The 18,282-nt window shown below is 50.4% G+C and overlaps 1 protein-coding gene and 1 long non-coding RNA gene across 4 annotated transcripts in view; both read right to left on the reverse strand.

Moving 5' to 3' along the window:
* Positions 1 to 18,282, reverse strand: part of LOC126521650 (NADPH azoreductase-like) — a 148,892-nt gene that overhangs the window by 119,537 nt on the left and 11,073 nt on the right. Inside the window, exon 1 of one of the 3 annotated variants that reach the window (XM_050170372.2) lies at positions 3,519 to 3,600. The exons of 1 other annotated variant lie outside the window; for it this stretch is intronic. The gene's annotated coding sequence lies outside the window, so the exon portion shown is untranslated. Of the gene's footprint in view, positions 1 to 813; positions 1,019 to 3,518; positions 3,601 to 18,282 lie in introns of those variants that run through there. One more of the 3 variants, XM_055065767.2, reaches the window with a different exon arrangement.
* Positions 12,872 to 16,309, reverse strand: LOC129382214 (uncharacterized). Its single transcript, XR_008610306.1, has 2 exons — positions 13,820 to 16,309; positions 12,872 to 13,687 (listed from the first exon to the last, which is right to left on the reverse strand). It is a non-coding gene; the product is annotated as an uncharacterized lncRNA (long non-coding RNA).

The raw sequence follows: 18,282 nt of genomic DNA on the forward strand, positions 1-18,282 counted from the left end.
TCTCGTCATCCCGTCGATGCACCGGACGGTTTAGTAGATGTCGCACCGATCTGTGTTCTTTCGCTCTCCGCCTTGCAAGACATTGGCGCTGAACAACAACGCGATGAATAGTTACGGCCCGAGCTCCTAACTGTCATTCCCTCTCATCTGCGACAGATTGTACTCCAGCAACTGCACGACGTTCCCAGCGCTGGACACCTTGGCGTCACTCGGACCTATCTATGACCGAATTCGGCGACGCTTATTCTGGCCCCGTCTCAATCGCTCCGTGCGGTGCTATGTTGGCGGCGTGTGTGAGTCGCGTCAACGCCGGAAAAGACCAGCTGTGCATCCTGCTGGTCTGCTGCAGCCTTTGGATATACCGACCAACCTTCCTTTTTCGCGTTGGCGTTGATCTTCTTGGACAATTCCCTATATCAAATGACGGAAACAGGCGGATTGCCGTCGATGCGGACTATAAAACTCGCTATGCCATTACTAGAGCCTTACTGACCAGTTGCGCTACCGACGTCCCTGACGTCTTGCTTCACGACGTTATCTTGCACTACGGTGCACCTCGTCAACTTCTCACCGATCGCGGAAGATACTTTCTTGCCAAAGTCATGGACGACTTACTTCGATCATGTGCTACTAAACACAAACTTACTACCGCTTACCATCCCCAAACTAACGGTCTTACCGAACGCCTGAACCGCACATTAACTGACATGCTAGCAATGTACGTTTCCTCTGATCATCGCGACTGGGACACTGCTCTACCATTTATCACGTTCGCTTACAATTCCTCGCGCCACGACACAGCTGGCTACTCACCCTTCTATATCCTCGTCGGCCGTGAGCACAGTTTGCCTTTCGAGACTCTCCTTTCGACCACACTCGACTCGCCGACAGAGTATACTCGGGATGTCATCGCCACAGCGACCCAAACACGCCAGATTGCCCGCATTCGTCTTTCTGCTTCACAGACACGCCAGAAGTGCCGTTACGACCGGCATCATCACGACGTCGAGTACGAACCAGGTGCTCTTGTGCCAGTTTTATCTCCAACTCGGCGTGTTGGTCTTTCAATACGGCCCTTACCGCATCCTTCGCCAGATGAGCCCTGTCACATATGAAGTGTCTCCACTGGATGCCACCGCACATTCACCTCTCTCTGACATCATCCACGTCAGCCGTCTCAAATCGAACCTTTCTCAGGCCGATGAGCCGCACCAATAAGGTGCTTTTTCCGACGGGGGTGATGTCACAGTCGGTTATGTGGGAAGAAGAGGACGCTGATGGTGGCCTTGGAGATGACGAAGAAGAGTTTAGTAGTATCACTGCTCTATGCTTGTTGGCTCCGCCATTAAAAGCCATCTGAGAATAGACGCACGCTTCTTCCTTTCCGTAACAATATATAACATCACATCCAAATTTTCCTGGCGGCTGGAAATGTGCTCTGGAAGCTGCTGCTGTCCGGCATCACAACCGCTCCTTACAGCTGGCCTTGGTTGCTGCACGCCTCATTTTGCTGCCTGTGGAACCAGCGCATGGCTACCGGCGGATCATCTCCTGGGAATCATAGGCAAGGTAAATCTACAAGAACGTGCCAAGACAAAAGTACAGGAGCAGCAGTACAAGCTATCAATGAAGAAACATTATGCCAAACATCGGTCTAAAATTCCAGACATCGAACCAGGACACTTGGTTCTTGTACGCGAAGGACTTGACGCGTCTTGGAGTCGCCATTTGTCGGCCCCTACGTAGTGACCAAAACAGTGGAACGAGTAGGCGTTATGAAGGTCATTTATTACGAAGCACCAGGGGAGCAGATTGAATCAAGCGCCATTGGCAACGTCATTCCGTGTTACCCCAAGAGGAGACAATCAAAGCCGCGGAGCGTGTGAAGTGCCTGAAGAAGACGACCGAGACTGGGGGTGCAGGCACAGAAGAGGAAGTTCATTGAGATGGCGGACTAAACAGACCGTCTCATTTCTTTACATAGCAACCTAATATCTCTCTACTAGAAACATTATATCTATAACTTATAAATATACAAGCACTACAGCACATAATCTCAACATAACCGCTCGCTTCGCAGCAGTTACATTATTCAATGCTCGACATTTCGTAGACGTCAACTACGTTTGAGTCTTTAAAGTTTTTTGTCTGTGCTTATGTCTGTGATAGACAGGGGGCTCTTTCCAAAATATTGGTGTGAGGGGGAGGAGGGTTCGGGCTCCTGTTGGGACGGCGTGTAAAACCACTGAATTATCTGGTTTCCGAACAACGCCAGTACAGATGAGGAGAGAAAAGATATTTGCGCCCTTGTTGACATTACCAACAAGAAAAATTCGTGGGACAGCAGCATTCATACAAGCGAAGCTCTTTAGGCTGCATACATGGGCTGCATACATTACGAAATCGTACGGTCTCTTTTTTCATACAGAAGCACACTACGACGACACAGGCGCCGCCGCGATCACCGCACCTGCGCATCTGCCGCAACCGCTGCTGCAGCAGCCGCGCCATCGCCGCACTCCTTGCCGTGGCTCATCATACAGCATGTAAACTATACGAAGCGCACGAAGGCCAACCTGCTACACTGAGTGCACGTTCTTGTATAGTGTTTCTCTTACAACGCCGAAATTATGTGGTTCTGTTTGGACCCATACCCGCCGTGGTTGCTCAATGGCTATGGTGTTGGGCGGCTGAGCACGAGGTCGCGGGATCGAATCCCGGCCACGGCGGCCGCATTTCGATGGGGGCAAAATGCGAAAACACCCGTGGTGCTTAGATTTAGGTGCACGTTAAAGAACCCCAGGTAGTCGATATTTCCGGAGTCCTCCACTACGGCGTGCCTCACAATGAGAAAGTGGTTTTGGCACGTAAAACCCCATAATTTAATCTTTTCATTTGGACCTCTCGGACCCGCGGAAGTAGCGAGGGACCAAGACCTCGAGGAGCACAACGCACGAGACTGACGTTGTAGCCGCGTCGCGCTAAAGAGCTTGTCCTCCCTGAGTGGAGGGAGCCTAACCGATTCTGCTGGCATTTTTCAATAAAGTTGTTTTCTCTCTCTCTCTCTATTTGGACCCAAGCTATTAGAGCTAATTGGGGAAGTTGGCGGAGTGCTTCATCTCCGGGATCGGTCCACGCATTCCTGTCCACGTGCCGTGATAGCAAATTAAGCGGGCCCCGTGGGAACGCATGCGGGGGAGGTATACAGGGGTAGAGGTAAACAGCTTCGCTGTAAAATTTTGACGAACACCTTTGCAAGCGATGGCCGTCATCGTGCGCGTAGTTTTACTTCCGGCGACAATAAAGCGGCTCCACGGGACGCCAACGGCCATCCATCGCGTCTTATGCTTGCTGCCAAAATACACCTTTTCAAAGGAGCAGGACAAAAGAAATCACGTGGTCTCGTATAATGCTGCACGATATTCGACTGTGCTCCACGGGCCGATCTGCCCTGACCGACGTCGCTCGACGCATCTGCTGCCTCGTCTGACTGCGTGCATGCAAGGTGGCGCACTTACCTGCAAGCGGAACTCCGGCAAAGCGGCGACGAGCCGGCTGTGGGTGCGGCCGACCGGCTTCGCTGTCCCGGAAGAACAGCTTCGCTGGGCGCACACCGCGAGAGGACGAAGCAGGAAGAACGCAACAGCGCCACGCGCAACCCGTGGTTTTCAAGGCCGGGTGCCTGCGCGTGCACAAGGCCTCGGAAAATCAACGGCGCTCAGCAGATGAGGACAATAAAGAAGACGCACATGCGACACAGCCTCTTGTCCTCTCTCCACGTCAATTTTTGCGCCGTTTATTTCCACAAGTATGACCCATCAACTAAGCTCGAACCTAAATTTGTGGTATAAGGCAATCGCGAGTAGAAAACGCCCTCGAACGTACGTATGCTGCATCTGCTGGCGATTCTTACATTATGTATGTGTCTGCTGCTGTTTTTGCTGCTTACAACGTTTAGATTTTTAAAAGGGGAGGTAGGCTCGTTGAAGAGAAATGAAGGACGCTCGAGTCACGTTCTTAACCTGACTTGGCATACAGCGCGCATTTACACAATGAACTGTCACCGGAATGTTTAACGTTTGATCAAGCGTTGGTCTCGCAGAGCGGTCTGTTCGCGCGAATACGGCACGTGCTCTCCTTTCCACTCGGGATCTCTCCTCCGCCGCCGCCTCAAGGGCGCGCGAGCCGCCGACGTCGCCGTTCCGTACGCACCCGAAGCGGCCTTGGGGCTCGACTGCGGCCGTTGTTTATGTGTACACGAAGCTCGCCTCGCACCGGCGGCGCTGTGACGAGTCGAGGCTTCCCGCAACTCGCCGAATCGTAGCGCAATTTTCTTCTATCAGATAACGCGCGCTCCCTGCCGTCACTTTCACCACGCGAGTTATCGCAATGTGAACGGCGACGCACCTCTCCTTATCAAGACACTGCTGCGTTTTTTTCTTTCTCCTGGACGTCGCACTCAAGTAGCTGAGCTCTGGCAGAAAGGCTGCGTGTCTCGACCGCATCGTTACGTCACTAAAGCCGAAAGATTGCAATTTGCGGTTTGAGCACGCGAATGCACACGCGCGCTGTTGGCGTGTGCCGCACTCGTACTGTCCGCAAACGATCCCAACTGTGAATATAGAAGCGCGGTTAGACGCGTCTTATGTCAAAGCACCGTCAGGTCTCTTTCAGCAAACGCAACCTCTATGACGTAACCTTGACGTCACTCGATGCTCGCGCGACCGCACACGTGCCGCTTGTGCGCATTGCTGAACGCCCAGCGTCCACGCGCGCCCAAGGCCAGGGTGCGGTTGCTCGGCCCTCTTTTGCAGCCACGAGGCAAAGATGACGGGCCTCTCCGCTCATTTCCCAGTCCCTGCGCCCTTCCGCGGCGCATCTTGCACCCAAGCTCTCCCCCACAGTGGCCTGAGCAGCGCCAGAATAAGGAGGGCACGCGTTGACTGCACGTTTGCCGTGGCGGTCGATTCACTGGTGTACCAACAATTTGGCAGAAGGCAAGCAGCGAATGGCCTGACCTATCTCTCTCTCTACGTATGCATACCTATTGCCAGAGGCGTAGGCACGCGGGGGAGGGGGGGGGGGGGCGCTTATGGAGCTTCAGCGCCCCCCCCCCCCCGAAATTTTTTCGTGCTGTCATGCACCCCCGACTAAAACAACCCCCGGCGCCGGATCGCAGCCATTCAGGATTCTGTCTGGAATGTATTTTTCACGCTCGAACAGACATTTCAGCGCGAACATTGCGAACTCGGGCTGGATTTCGCGGCAACTCCCATGCACCGGGAGTTTGATAACGCAAAGAGCCCCATCCGAGCACAAAATTTAAAGGGCGTTTGGATGGCGAGCGGGATCGTCGCGGCATATCGCGGAGGCCGCGGAATCTACGGAGCGCATGGATTTGAAATTCGCAACTTTATGGGTAAACAGTTCTCGTGAACTTCTAATGCGAAAGACGCATTCACATTTCCAAAGTCGCGCTTTAGATTTTCAATTCCAGAACTTTGTGGCTTTAATGGTATAAACATGTGACGCCAGAGGTGCATTACCTTATTAAAGTCGTACATCGGACCATACAACGAGACAAGCCAAATCAACACACTATCAGACAAGTTGACAAAGCACGCAGCGAGGTCCGATGAGACGAAGCGTTCTGATGGTTCATTTGAGCCGTCAAGTCGCAGAAAAAAATATCAACATTTTTTCACCTGCGCCAACGCATCCACGTCAAGACACTAAGGCCAGCAAAGGCAAATAGGCTTTTGCTTATTTTTCTACTTGAATTTTATTCGCGAGGACACATTGAGCCTCTTCAATTTTCCTGCTCTCGCTACCCGTGCCAGAGGCAGCCAAAGCGAATCCGTTTTTCTCGTGTTGCCTCCTACACCGCACGGCACACATCTGCTATGCATAATTTGCTATCGCCGTGGACGCTTTGCCTCTCGGGCGAAACTGCGATTTTTGATGTCGTCAGAATAAACACATGTAGCTCAGACTCGCTCACAAAATGTATTTTTTCCTTAGGACTCACTAAAACTCTACTCAGCCGAGCTCACTGAGACTCCCGCGTCGGTCTGAGTGAGTCGAGCGAGTTCTCTGATCTGCAGTCGTGTGTATAATTGCAGGAACTGCAGAACGTGCCGCTTTGTCACTGTTTTTTTTTTTATGCGAGCGCGTCAAATAGCCCACTGAGCGAAAAAGCCGGCGTCTGTAGCAGCGAAGCGGCACCTAAAGTCCCATTGGTTGCGTCGCCACATCAGGAGCTCGCCTTGACGGAGCAGAGCGGGCAAACGGGAACACCTGCTGCGGCAGGAGCGCGCCAGGTGTCGCGTGAGGGCATCGCCGCGACGCCACGTCACCCTGAAGCCGGAGCGCGGTCCCCCACTGGGATACGGGACCATGAGCCAGTGCACAGTACAGCGTGGCGCTGTGTGCTGTGTTGGGGTGTGCCGTTGCGAACACGCACTACACTCATTTTAAGAGTGTGGCCAACCAATGTGCCAGTCGCCATTTCATGCTTACATCTACTTGATCATGCTTGATCTGGTGTATCACACGTGTTGGATGTACTCACCACGCGCCCGGAAAGACCTGTTGCCTTTTGAGTCCGCTCATTCTAAGACGGTAAAACGCGCCATTGTTATGCTGTGCCTGAAGGAAGCCCTGCAGAAATCATGTGTTCACCTGGTAAAGGACAGCCTCAACAATCAGATTGGCAAGTTACAGAAGGCTGGTTTTTCCGTTTCCGTCGTGGCTGCTGTGGCAGAGAAGCTTCTGCAAAGCTTGAAACCTAGAACACCTCAAGAAGGTGGCGGTCAACCGAAGACCAGACCGGCGGTTCTCCCCTATATTCATAGGGTCTCCCACAACCTAAAGAATATAGCCAATCGCTACGGTGTGCCGGTGGTATTTTCTGCCCCGCGCAAGTTGGCCTCTTTGTGCCCCCGGATTGTCTCCGGCGAGGAATGCGTGCGAGACTGCACGAAACGTCACGCCACCCAGTTTGTCAGGTGTTCGGTCGGGGCTGTGTATGAAATTCCCCTGACATGTGGAAAAGTTTACATTGGCCAGACGGGCCGTTGTATAAATGAACGATTAAGGGAACATAAGCTTTCTATGGTTAACGAAAAAGGGTCAAATTTGCCCTTACATTGCGGCGCATGCCCTTTGGCTACGCCTGATAAAGCATGCCAGCCTTTGCTGGCTAGAACCAAAATCTTAAGGCGCAGTCGTAACCAGGTAGCACGTGAACTAGCAGAGGCTTTTTACATTGATAAGTCAGGTGATGCATGCGTAAGCGATTCTAGTATCAATTTGTATAAGAAAGAGAAAACGTTCTTGGCATGTGCGCTTAGGCAATGATTGAATAAGAATCTAGGTATATATATTTATGTTCTTTCTGAATAAAATCAGTCGCGAGTTTGCGCCCGTCCATGTCCTTACTCGTCCGTGTCTTTTTTAGCGCAATTTCCTTCTTTAAGTATGTACGACCGACTCGCCCAACAACGTGCTCTCCTGAAGGAGGGCTTTATGTGTTTCGGATGGCAGTTGTTTTAACATCTCATATATTACGCGGTCTGAACCTGGGGCGGATGTATTACAACAGTTCAGTGCTGCCTGCAGTTCTGCTATGCAGAATGGTTCGTTGTACGCCGCACTTTTCGCACATTTCCTTTCTAACTTTTGCTTCTCTATTCGTGTTTTGTACTTTAGGAAGGTTTCGGAGTAGTGTGAGGAGATGGATATATGTTCAAAATGTGCACCAAGAAAGTTGGCTTGATCTTCCAGGCTTTCTCCGTGGCTATTTACTAAAGGCATGGAATACGTTCGTTGCCCATTAACTTTCTTCACTCTATTCCAGACTTTTGTCTCATCTGTGTACGAGTTGATGGTTGATATAAACTTCGCCCAACTCTCTCGTCTTGCTTGTCGGCGCGTTCTCCTTCCCTGGGATTTGACATGTTTAAAGTTTTCCAGTTTTTCTGCTGTTGGAGAATAGCGAAGCATCGCCCACGCCTTGCTCTGGTTCCTCCGTGCTTGCCTACATGCATCGTTCCACCAGAGAACACGCCGCTTGGAACCCATGCCACTCGCTTCAGTAATACATTTACAGGCGGCATCAAGTATAAAAGCTGTAAAATATGCAACATCATCATCTACGGTTATACCAGACATCTCAGTTCAAGCCATGTGTGTAAGAGTTCGGTACCGTTCTCAATCGGCTGAGTCAACCTTCCACCGAGAGACCTGCGGGGGAAGTTGATCGTGTTTTGGCGTAGTTAGGATTATTGGGAAGTGGTCACACCCATACGAGTTGTTAAGCACATTTCATTTAAATGGGGTAAAAGCGTTGGCGATAAAATGCTAAGATCTATGGCAGACTATGAATTGTTGGCCAGGTTAAAATATGTGGGCTCCTTCGTATTCAAGAGACATGTTCCAGAGGAAAAAAGCACCTGTTCAATGACGCGACCTTGCGCATCACAGCGCGTATCGCTCCACAAACTACTGTGTGCAATAAAATCACCGAGAATCAGATAGGGCTCTGGGAGCTCATCTATTAGTGATTCTAAGTCGCGTCTGTGAAGCTGATAATGTGGTGGTATATACAAAGAGCAGATGGTAATGAGTTTATTTAAATGTACGGCTTGAACGGCCATGGCCTCAAGGGCCGTTTGGAGCTTCAAATGCTGACACGCTACACTTCTATCAGCAATGATGGCTACACCGCCAGATGATACGACAGCATCCTCGCGGTCTTTCCGGAAAGTCATGTATTGTCGGAGGAAGTTAGTGTGCTTGGAAGTTAGGTGGATTTCTTGCACACACAGCACTTTAGGTTTAAACTTATAGATAATTTCTTGGACGTCATCTAGGTTTCTTAATTGTCCTCTAACATTCCACTGTATGATGTCGTCCATGTTGAGAAAAAAATTGTGCTGTGTATCTCAAAAGCGAGGAGAGTGACATTACCTTACAGAACCTTTGTTAGGCCCTCTAATTGGTGTTTTGTCTTTTTTGGAGCGGTCAAGAGAACCTCGCCGCTCCTTCGACGCTACCTGCGCCGTTTGGCTTGGACTGGTGTTCATAGCCTCTTGCGAGGCACTGGACACCCGCTCCCGAGAGCGATGTGTGCGTCGCGTAGACTTCATCTCAAGCGACGAAGTCTTCGTCCCCACGGGGCCGGAGGTCGACAAGACCCCTGTGGCCTCTGCGGTGCCCTGGCTGCTGCCGGAGATTGAAGAGGTCACTGGTGTGGACAGTTTGAGAGATGGTAGGGCAGCGCTGGCTGTTCCCACCGTAGGGGCGGGTGGCGCAAGCCTCGGCACGCTAGGCGTGGTCCAGGCTGCCGCCACAGGCTGTTGTGGTGCCGCCCCCCGTTGCACCACTTCAGCGAAAGTTGTTTTCAGTGAAAGTAACGAGGAAACCCTTTGTCGTGCTTCACGGAATGCTATGTTCTCCTTAAATTTTACAGTAATTATTTCCTTTTCTTTCTTCCAGGCTGGACAAGCTCTGGAGTATGCAGGGTGACTGCCACCGCAGTTCGCACAATGTACCTCATTAGTGCAGTCGTCAGCAGAGTAACTGGTTGTGCCGCACTTTGTGCACATAAGCTGTCCTTGGAAGCTCTGGGATGCGTGACCAAATCTCTGACATTTGAAGCAACGTCGCGGGTTGAGAATGTAGGGTCGAACATTAAGTTTTACATAGCCGGTTTCAAGAGTCTCGGGTAGAGTAGTTGAGCTGAAAGTGAGTATTAAATGCTTTGTTGGGATTTCATTGTCATTTCGTCTGATTTTGATGGTATGCACATGGAAAACGCCTTGGTCATTCCATCTATCCAGGAGTTCTTCTTCATTCAATGTCATTAGGGCTTCATCTGAGACTACGCCTTTTACTGTGTTCATGGTTCGATGTGTGCTCACAGAAACAGGGATGTTACCAAGGGCTACGAAGTGTGCGAGTCTGTTGTACTGTTCCTTGTCTTTTAGTTCGAGGAGCAAATCCCCACTTGCCATCTTTGTTACCTTATAGCCAGCTCCAATAGTCTCTTTTAGGCATTGGGCCACAAGAAATGGGGAAATTGTTCTAGCTTTTGTAGATGATTGTTCGCAGTGAAGGACGTGGAATTTCGGGAGAGTTTCTTTGTTTTTTGGAATGAATAGAGAGGTTGCGTCGGTGCGCACCCTTTTCGAGGCACGATCGGGTGAAAACGGGTTCGAGGATCTCATAGAAAAAGTGATTTGTTCGGCAACGGCGTCTGCCACCCACCACGGAGCCCAACAAGGGGGCATGGCAGAACATGTAAACAAGTCTGCACAGCGCCAGCAGTATGCCGTTACTATAACATAATATGGTATACCCAAGATAGGACAGCCACACCAGGTTAACCCTTGCCGCCAGGAAAAGTCGAAGTGAATGGAAAAGATGAGAAGACAGGAAAGATCAAAAGTGGAAGAGAAAGACGAAGATGAGGATAGAGAGAGACAGGAAAAGGTGACTGCCGGTTTCCTCCAGGTGGGTCAGTCTGGAGATGCCGTCTATGTGAAGCAGAGGCCAAAGGCGTGTGTTGCCTCCACCGGGGGGCCTTAAAGGTCCAAACACCCAGCATCGGCTCAATCCCCAGGATCGCCCTTTCCCCAGACACGGCTAAACCGCGCACGGCTACACGCGGGAGGGTCCAACCCTCGTGTGCTCGGGTACGTGGTGTCGCAACACACCAAACGCCTGCTGACGCAAACGCCCCTGCGGGAAGAGATCGTATCAGCTAGATGGTAGCAATGCGATACTCCACCCTTCGTCCTGGCTTCAGCAGAATTGCGAGCGCTTGGCATTCTTTGAGAATTTGCCAGGTTTTAGCTCGTGTGTTTTCTAAAACGGCAAATTAGTGTATGCGCGTGGAGGCTCCTGTTTAAAGCTTCCTCACGTCACAGCAAAGTAAGAAAGTCCTCGTTCGGAATTTACCATGGATTTAAGCAAACGGAGAAAGCCAGAGCTGTTATTACTGTGTGAAGAGCCGGGAATTGAGGACGGAAAAGTAAGAGAAAGCCGCAACTTATTGAGGCGATTGAGAAGTGAGAGGCTCTTGAATATGTAATTGCAGAAGCATGGGAAGAAATGGAGAAAGGAGCTGAGAAAGCTGAAGAATATGCTGCAGAAGAAAGGCAAGTAAATGAGAAAGAAAGGCAAGCTGATCAAAAGGAAGCTGTAGAAAAACGGGAACGACAAGAACAGAGAGCTCATGCATGAATTAAAGCTAAGAGAACTAGTCGTGCAGCGGGATCTAGCCATGCAATCGGCAAATAACATCTCAATAAATGAAAGAAGTTCAGGTGAAGCAGGAAGAAAAATAGGGGATCTCATGCCGTCGTACAAGCTTGTAAACGATGGCATGGGATTTTTTCTCGTTACTTTTGAACCTGCGAGAAAAACAGGGTTGGCACTAGAGAGTTGGCCCCAACAGATTCTGACGGTTCTTCCTGGCGAAGCAACCGAAATAATTGCAACGCTAACGAGAGATGACGCAGATGACTATCAGAAATTAAAAGCTACGTTGCTAAGGAAATATCGGCTCTCAGCGGAGGCTTTCCGTCGTCGTTTCGGGAGACAGCTAGAACGCCGGGCGAGTCTTTTCAAGATTTCACGTACAACCTAAAAGCCACTTTAATGAAGTGGCTAAAAGAGTAAGACGCGTTCGGTTGTCACGAGAATGTTGTTGAGTTAATCTGCATCGAGCAGTTATATGGGTCCTTGAGCGAAGAGATGCGCCTTTGGATTCAAGATAGGTCGGGCTAAAAAGCCTTGGAACGCGCTGCAGTGCTAGCAGATGAATTCGTGGCATGTCGCGAATCCGAGAAAACACGTGTAAGGCCATTCACTAAATTCAGTAAAGATGAAAACAGGCGCCATATTCACCACAGAAAAGCTGGAGGTGGGACAAAGGACGTGCAACCCGATAATTCAGGAGAGAATAACACCGCAGTAAACGAAAGAAAAACAGAAAAAGCGTTTGAGGCTAGAAAACCGGTCGTCTGCTTCTGTTTCTAGAAGCCTGGACACCTTGCGAACGGCTGTCAGAAGCTTAGCATTGTTTTTTTTTCGTGAATGGCAAAGAGACAACTTGGCCCTCTTAGAACCTTACCTTTGCGACCTTGTAGTGAATGGAATGTCGTGTACGGTACTTAGGGACACAGCTGCGACAATGGACATTGCCCATCCTGCGTTCGTGAAGCCTGAGGATTTCACCGGGGAATATGCGTGGATCCGGCAGGTAGTCGAGGAGAATAGTGTTTGATTGCCCATAGTGAGAGTGAAGATTGAAGAGCCGTTTGGACTATTGCTAACTAAAGCAGCAGTATCGCCAAATCTGTCGAAACATTATCCCTACTTATTTCCATATCACTCGGAAATGCTGTTGAAGAAAAAGGGCCTGAGTTTTGGCGACCATATGGTCCCAGCTCTCACGCGTTCCAAGGCTCGAGAGATCGCGGCAATGAAGCCAAAAATATGGCTCATGACATAAACACTCAGGAAGCGCAGCACATAGCTAGTGAAATCGGTGGAAAAGGTGCTAGCAAGGAGGCATCCTTGTCAGTGAGAATACTGCAGCAAGGGCTAGCAGAGAAATTAGAGACTAATCAGAGACTGAAGGTTGTTAAAGAAGAAATAGTGGCAGGCGAAGAGAGCGATTGCATCGCGAAAGTAGAAGGAGCGACTCTTCCGGAGGACATTCCTTGCGGAGATGAGGCTCGCTTAAGCAGCCCCAAAAAAGGTCAAGGAGGCGCTGAAAAACTCTCTCATACCTCCGCACTTGAGCGACGTTCCGGAAGCGTCAAAAGGAGAGGAGAATCTTCAAGGGGTGTACGGTAGTGCGAATGAATGAATGAAACCACGTTTATTCCACATTAAAATGCGCCGAAGACGCTGCAGTGGAAAGTGGAGGGGTGTTATTGCAAAAGGGGAAGGGTAAGGCTGCCTCCGTTTTATTAACGAACGTCCTGGAGGCAGCTAAGTGGGGGCCGCATGACGCTTGTGGCTGTCGCGGCGCCGATCGCCGACGGGTGGTGCCACTGGGTCCCGGAGGAACAACAGCAGCGCTCGCCAGAGCTCGATGGCATGGTCCGGAGACGTGGTATCCGGGCAAGCCCAAGTCCGGAGAGAAGAAGGCCAGGGTCCCCGCTGTATGGTGGCCAGGGCACGAAGCCTTGGTGGGATGCAGAGGGGGCACTCCCAACAAAGGTGGTTGAGATCAGCACATATGCACGTGGAACAGAACCCACTTTGGGGTGGTGGTGTGCCACCCCTGTGGAAACGGTTCAACAAGTGAGGAGTAAGGAGGGTGCCTGTCTGAATTCTCCGAAACAAAACTGACTCTCGCCGTGTGAATACCTTGGGTGGAAGAGACGGTATAGAGAGTGTATAGAGCCCACTGCTGTCAGGTAGGCGGCACGTCGTTGTTTGGTCGCATGCTTGTCTGCCATCGGGTGTGCTACCTCAGGTGTGGTAGCTAGGAGAGGATAAGGAGTATCGGAGGCTCTGGCTAGCGCGGTAGAGAGATGAGCGCGCGCCAGTCTATGAGCCTTCTCGTTTCCGGGGATACCGCAGTGCGCAGGGACCCAGTGGATGGTAACATCGTGACCGCATTCGCGGAGCAGGCGTGCCTGGTGCCGGATCTTCTGCAGTACGGGATCTGTGTAAATAACATTATCACATGCCTGATGGGCAGTCTGGGAGTCTGTGTACACATGATGGTGAACAGGGTCAGTTTGAGACGAAGTTGCGAGGGCCCACTCCAAATAATCTAGGATGGCCAATAACTCACCGCGGGTGCTGGTCATTGCTTCTGCTGATACATGATGGCGGCGGTTCTGATTTTCATTTGTCTGGTCGTACCACGCAGTGGCATAACAGGTGTTACTAGCGTCGTCTGCAGGCAGTGCAGCGTCCGTGTATACGATGCGTTCAGTCAAGGGGAGTGAACTCGTAGCCTTGGCATGCCTCTTGGCATATGCAAGGCGCCGCATTCGCTGAGTAGGCTCCATATTGAGAGGAAGTGGCCTGCGATTAAAAGACGGGACGAAACAAGACACACAGCGACACACACAGCGCTTTCCTGCCCCTTGAAGATGCATTACCAACAAGCCCACGTTGCAACCTTCGAGAGAAGCAGGGCAGGAACCTGACGCTCAGGGATTTTCAAAGGCACATTCAGTGACCGCCTGGCATGGCAAAAAGTTTTGAGGCGGTGCAAGTTAAAACGGGCGAAGTGTTCGGCACGGCGAGAAGTCGAGAAAGGCGCCACACCTCAGCCCGTAAGACAAAGGAACAGGCCGCCGCGCAGAACTTGAAAAGGTTCGTTGCGGCCGTTGCGTCTCTGCGAGTGCGGCTGAAAGGTTCAACCGGGCTGAGATATCCGACAGTCACTGCAGTGGAATGCGCCGCGAGAGAGAGGACAAAGGGAGACTGGCTATTCTTCCCGCGTTTACGGCCTCCCCTTCAGGGACAAGAAAGCAAGCCGCGGGCGCACAAAGTGGGAGGCGACAACAGTGTACACTGCTGACGTCCTTTGTTGCCCTCGGCGAGGCCCGAAGGCCGGTGGCCCAATCGAGTGCGCATTAAGAGGTGGCGCATCCGTAAATTTGACTTGTAAATAGAGCGCGAGGCAATTTTTGTTTGTTTGTTAGTTATTAAGCGCTTACTTGTTTTAATTTCAAAGGTTTCGCGTTACGCTCAGAATTTATTTGTATTGTTTGTTGTACGAGTCAGTTACAAAATGCGCGGTCGGTGTTGCTGCGATCGTGGCTCGTCCTCGCGCTGATTTTCGCAGATAAGCATTGAGATTGGAAGTTCGTGGAAACAAACTATTTTGGGTAATTCATTGCTTACAGAGCAGAATAGGTGTGGTTATCCGTCACCATTGCAGAAACTTGACTTGCTGAAGCGCGTTTGGAGAAGCAAATATTTTATTTTTGCGCATAGATAGTACTTTTTTTTACGTTTTAAATGCCACTTCATGAATCGGTTTAATTCATAGTTGAAGCGGTAGACCAGCACGTTTTGCATTAGAGGCGCTGGTACTGGAACAAGTAGCGCACCACGTGGCTTTCATCCGTTTGATCATTTTCATCTCGGTCCCTCGATAACTGTGGCGTTCCCGGGAAAAAGAAAAAAAAGAAGTTAGGCATTAGGTTGGTTGAAATAAGCACTGAAGTCTGGCTTTCTCGTTTGTTATCAGGAATCTCGAACGAGGGCCACAGATACGATTCTCATAAGGTTTTATGTGAAGAACGTGTGAACCTGGCAGTTCCCGTGGTTAGTTGGGCGCCGGCAACCTTCGAAAGAACTATGGACTTCTTACTTCGCGGCTATAAATGGTCCACATGCCTGTGTTATCGAGACGATGCCATAGAGTTTTCACCAACTTTCACGAGTCATCTAACGCGTCTACCGACTTGCTGTTTTCCGATGCGCTGGCCTGCAACTGAACTCATTCATGTGCCACTTTGTACGTCGTCCAATTACCGTTCTTGGCCATCTCGCCAGTGCTGCTGGCGTTCAACCTGACCCTGACAAGATTCGCGCTGTCCAGAACTTTCCTGTTCCGTCTTCCACCGCAGACGTAAGAAGCCTTGTTGGGCTATGCTCGTATTTCCGTCGTCCTATCAAGAATTTCGCCGAAACCGTCCGCCCTCTCTAAGGGGGGATGGTGCCCAAAATTTGTCTAAAACACCGTTTCTCAAAAGTAGGGCTAATAAATACTTCATCTTATAGAGAACATGTCCAGCAAGTGGCGCGCTTGCACATCTCTAAGAAAAATCCCCGGGAAAACGGGAGTAACTGGGCCGTTAGTCCTAAAAAGGGCGCTTTCGTCCCTCAGAGGACTAACTGCATGAATGTGCGTGCCGTGTGCAAACTTCGGAGAGTAAGTGTTTAGTCCCTGGTCGGAAAGAGAGCAACGGGAGGACGAACGGCAACAGTTACTCCCCGTGCGCTGTTTTCGTCCGCGTCATGGAGTGATGCGGCGAAAACGGTATTGTCTATAAATAGTGAATAGTTCGAAGTTCGTGCACTGTCTATTGAACTACATGCAAAGCATCACCTTGCCTCTTCGTGAGAAAATTACGTGAAACTTAAAAGCTGGACTGTGAAGAGTCGTGCCCAATCGTGCGCACACCATAAGTGAGCGATACACATTAAACGCGCAAGTCATTGATGGACGGCTAGATTTTTTTGGTCAATAGTACCTAAGTTCCTTCAGTTCAAACGAGGTTACGAACTTAACTGAAGCGATCTGTAGCTCAAACGGGACAAGCTAAGCGACAGAAATTGTCCTTCTCTGTCGTTTTGGGTGCCCCGTTTGAGCTCGCTACACGCAGTGCCTCAATTTAGATGACCCCAAGAATACTCAGGCTGATTTCTTTTCGCAGTCGCTAATGGTTGCAAGTACACTCAACGTTAGACTCTCACTGCATAGCATGCACAAAATGCCGAGTCTCTTTTACATTGCCGCACTTGCGTTCAGGGAAGCTGAAACGGTTTTAAATTTCCATGAATTGTTGGGATTGGGAAGAACAGACCTAATAATTTACGGTTCCGTAATTTTTTTGTTCGTTTTGTTAATATAAGGGGCGGAAATCGCTTTCTAAATCACCCCCGCAGACACGCCCCCATCGCTTCCCGGAGCGCCGGGTGAGGTGGTTGCCAGAGGAGAGAACCGGCGAGAGTGACGTCACTGACGGAGACCGAGCTGCCGGACCGGCGTGCTGGCATGTGCTGCCATGCCTCTTTCCGTCCTGCGCTTTACTGAACGACGCTATGAGAGATCTGCCGCCGCCGCCGCTCACGTTTGTTTTCTTTTGCGATTTTCGTAAACTGTTCTTTCCTTCTGTGCTGCGTGAGTGCTTACAGCCAAGGGCGCCCAACATGCCCTCGTTCTGTGCAGCATTCGGCTGCGCGAACACAGGCGGGCGAGACGATGTGATGTTTCACAGGTTCCCGAAGGACAAGAAGCTTGCAGCGCAGTGGGTCCGTGCGGTGAGGAGAGATAAGTTCGTGCCGATGAAATCAACTGTGCTGTGCTCTTCATCTTCCATCAATACGCAGCACATGCAGGTGCACCTAGTTTAATGAAAGCCTGATTAGGCCCACATTGATGCACTCGAGAAATGCGAACATTCGCAGCCATTAACGTCTGGTAACACAGTTTTAGCGTAGCCGGATAGCCTTACGACAAATGCGGAAACGCGTTGTTGCTAGCGTTGCTGTACTCCGTTTCATACATCAGGTGCAACGCTGTGGAGGCTTGAGATACTTCTTGCAGTGGCTGCGATCGCACTTAGAAAAAGTTCGGTGTTTCTTGACCCGATTTTTTAGAAAATTTTGCATATAGAAGCTGAGTTCTGAATGAAAAAAAGAAAGAATTTACCCATAGAAACAACCCGTGTACTTATACGGCTGCTAACACGTTTTTTTAAATCAATTTTCTTTTCGGTATTTTTTAATTGCAGCCCGTCGCGGCAGCTTCACGTGCATGCTCGCGCGAGCAAACGCCGCTGGCACGCTGCGAAGCATACACGGAAACGCGCGCAGTAATAAATTTTGGTGACCGGACTTCGTGCGTAGCTTCCACAGCGTTGCACCTGAGGTATGAAATGGAGTATAGGCTTGCCTAGTGACCTTCGACGTACGGTTGCAGTTATTGTGTTTACCACACGGCGGTGCTAAAACTGCCTAATATCTTTATGTCAACACTAGCATGGAGCACGCATACCGATTCTTGATCGAGCCACAATCGCAAAGTCGTCGAACCATAGTATGAATATTGCACACATAATACCTCTGGCCATCTCTGGATTTGTATAAACAACTTCCATGACTGTACCCCGCAGCACTGCATGTGCGCGCTTTGAAACGCGGCACTTATGTTCGCGATCGTGTATCAACACTCAAAAAACCACGGGACTACTTCAGACAAGCAGCGGCAAGGTGCTTGACATCGCGGAATTGCACCCGTGTTTACAATCTAATGAGAAGTTAGTGCTTCGGCATTCTTCTAGCAGCAAGTTCCCAGTGACACTTTAGCGCATTTTTTCTCCCGGCATTGGAACCTGCAGCTAGATGAAAAAAAAAAATACATACGTACCAGCTAAGATTTCCAACGCGCGAGAAGGTGCACACATCGCTCTCGCTGTTGGCACACTCAACATCGTCGTTGCCGCCGCTGCCACCGTTGCCGCCATCGTTTTCCGTATCGGCTGTCGGTTCGAACATGTACATACATGTACG

This window comes from Dermacentor andersoni, chromosome 6 (genome assembly GCF_023375885.2).
Source record: "Dermacentor andersoni chromosome 6, qqDerAnde1_hic_scaffold, whole genome shotgun sequence".
Classification (NCBI taxonomy): domain Eukaryota; kingdom Metazoa; phylum Arthropoda; class Arachnida; order Ixodida; family Ixodidae; genus Dermacentor; species Dermacentor andersoni.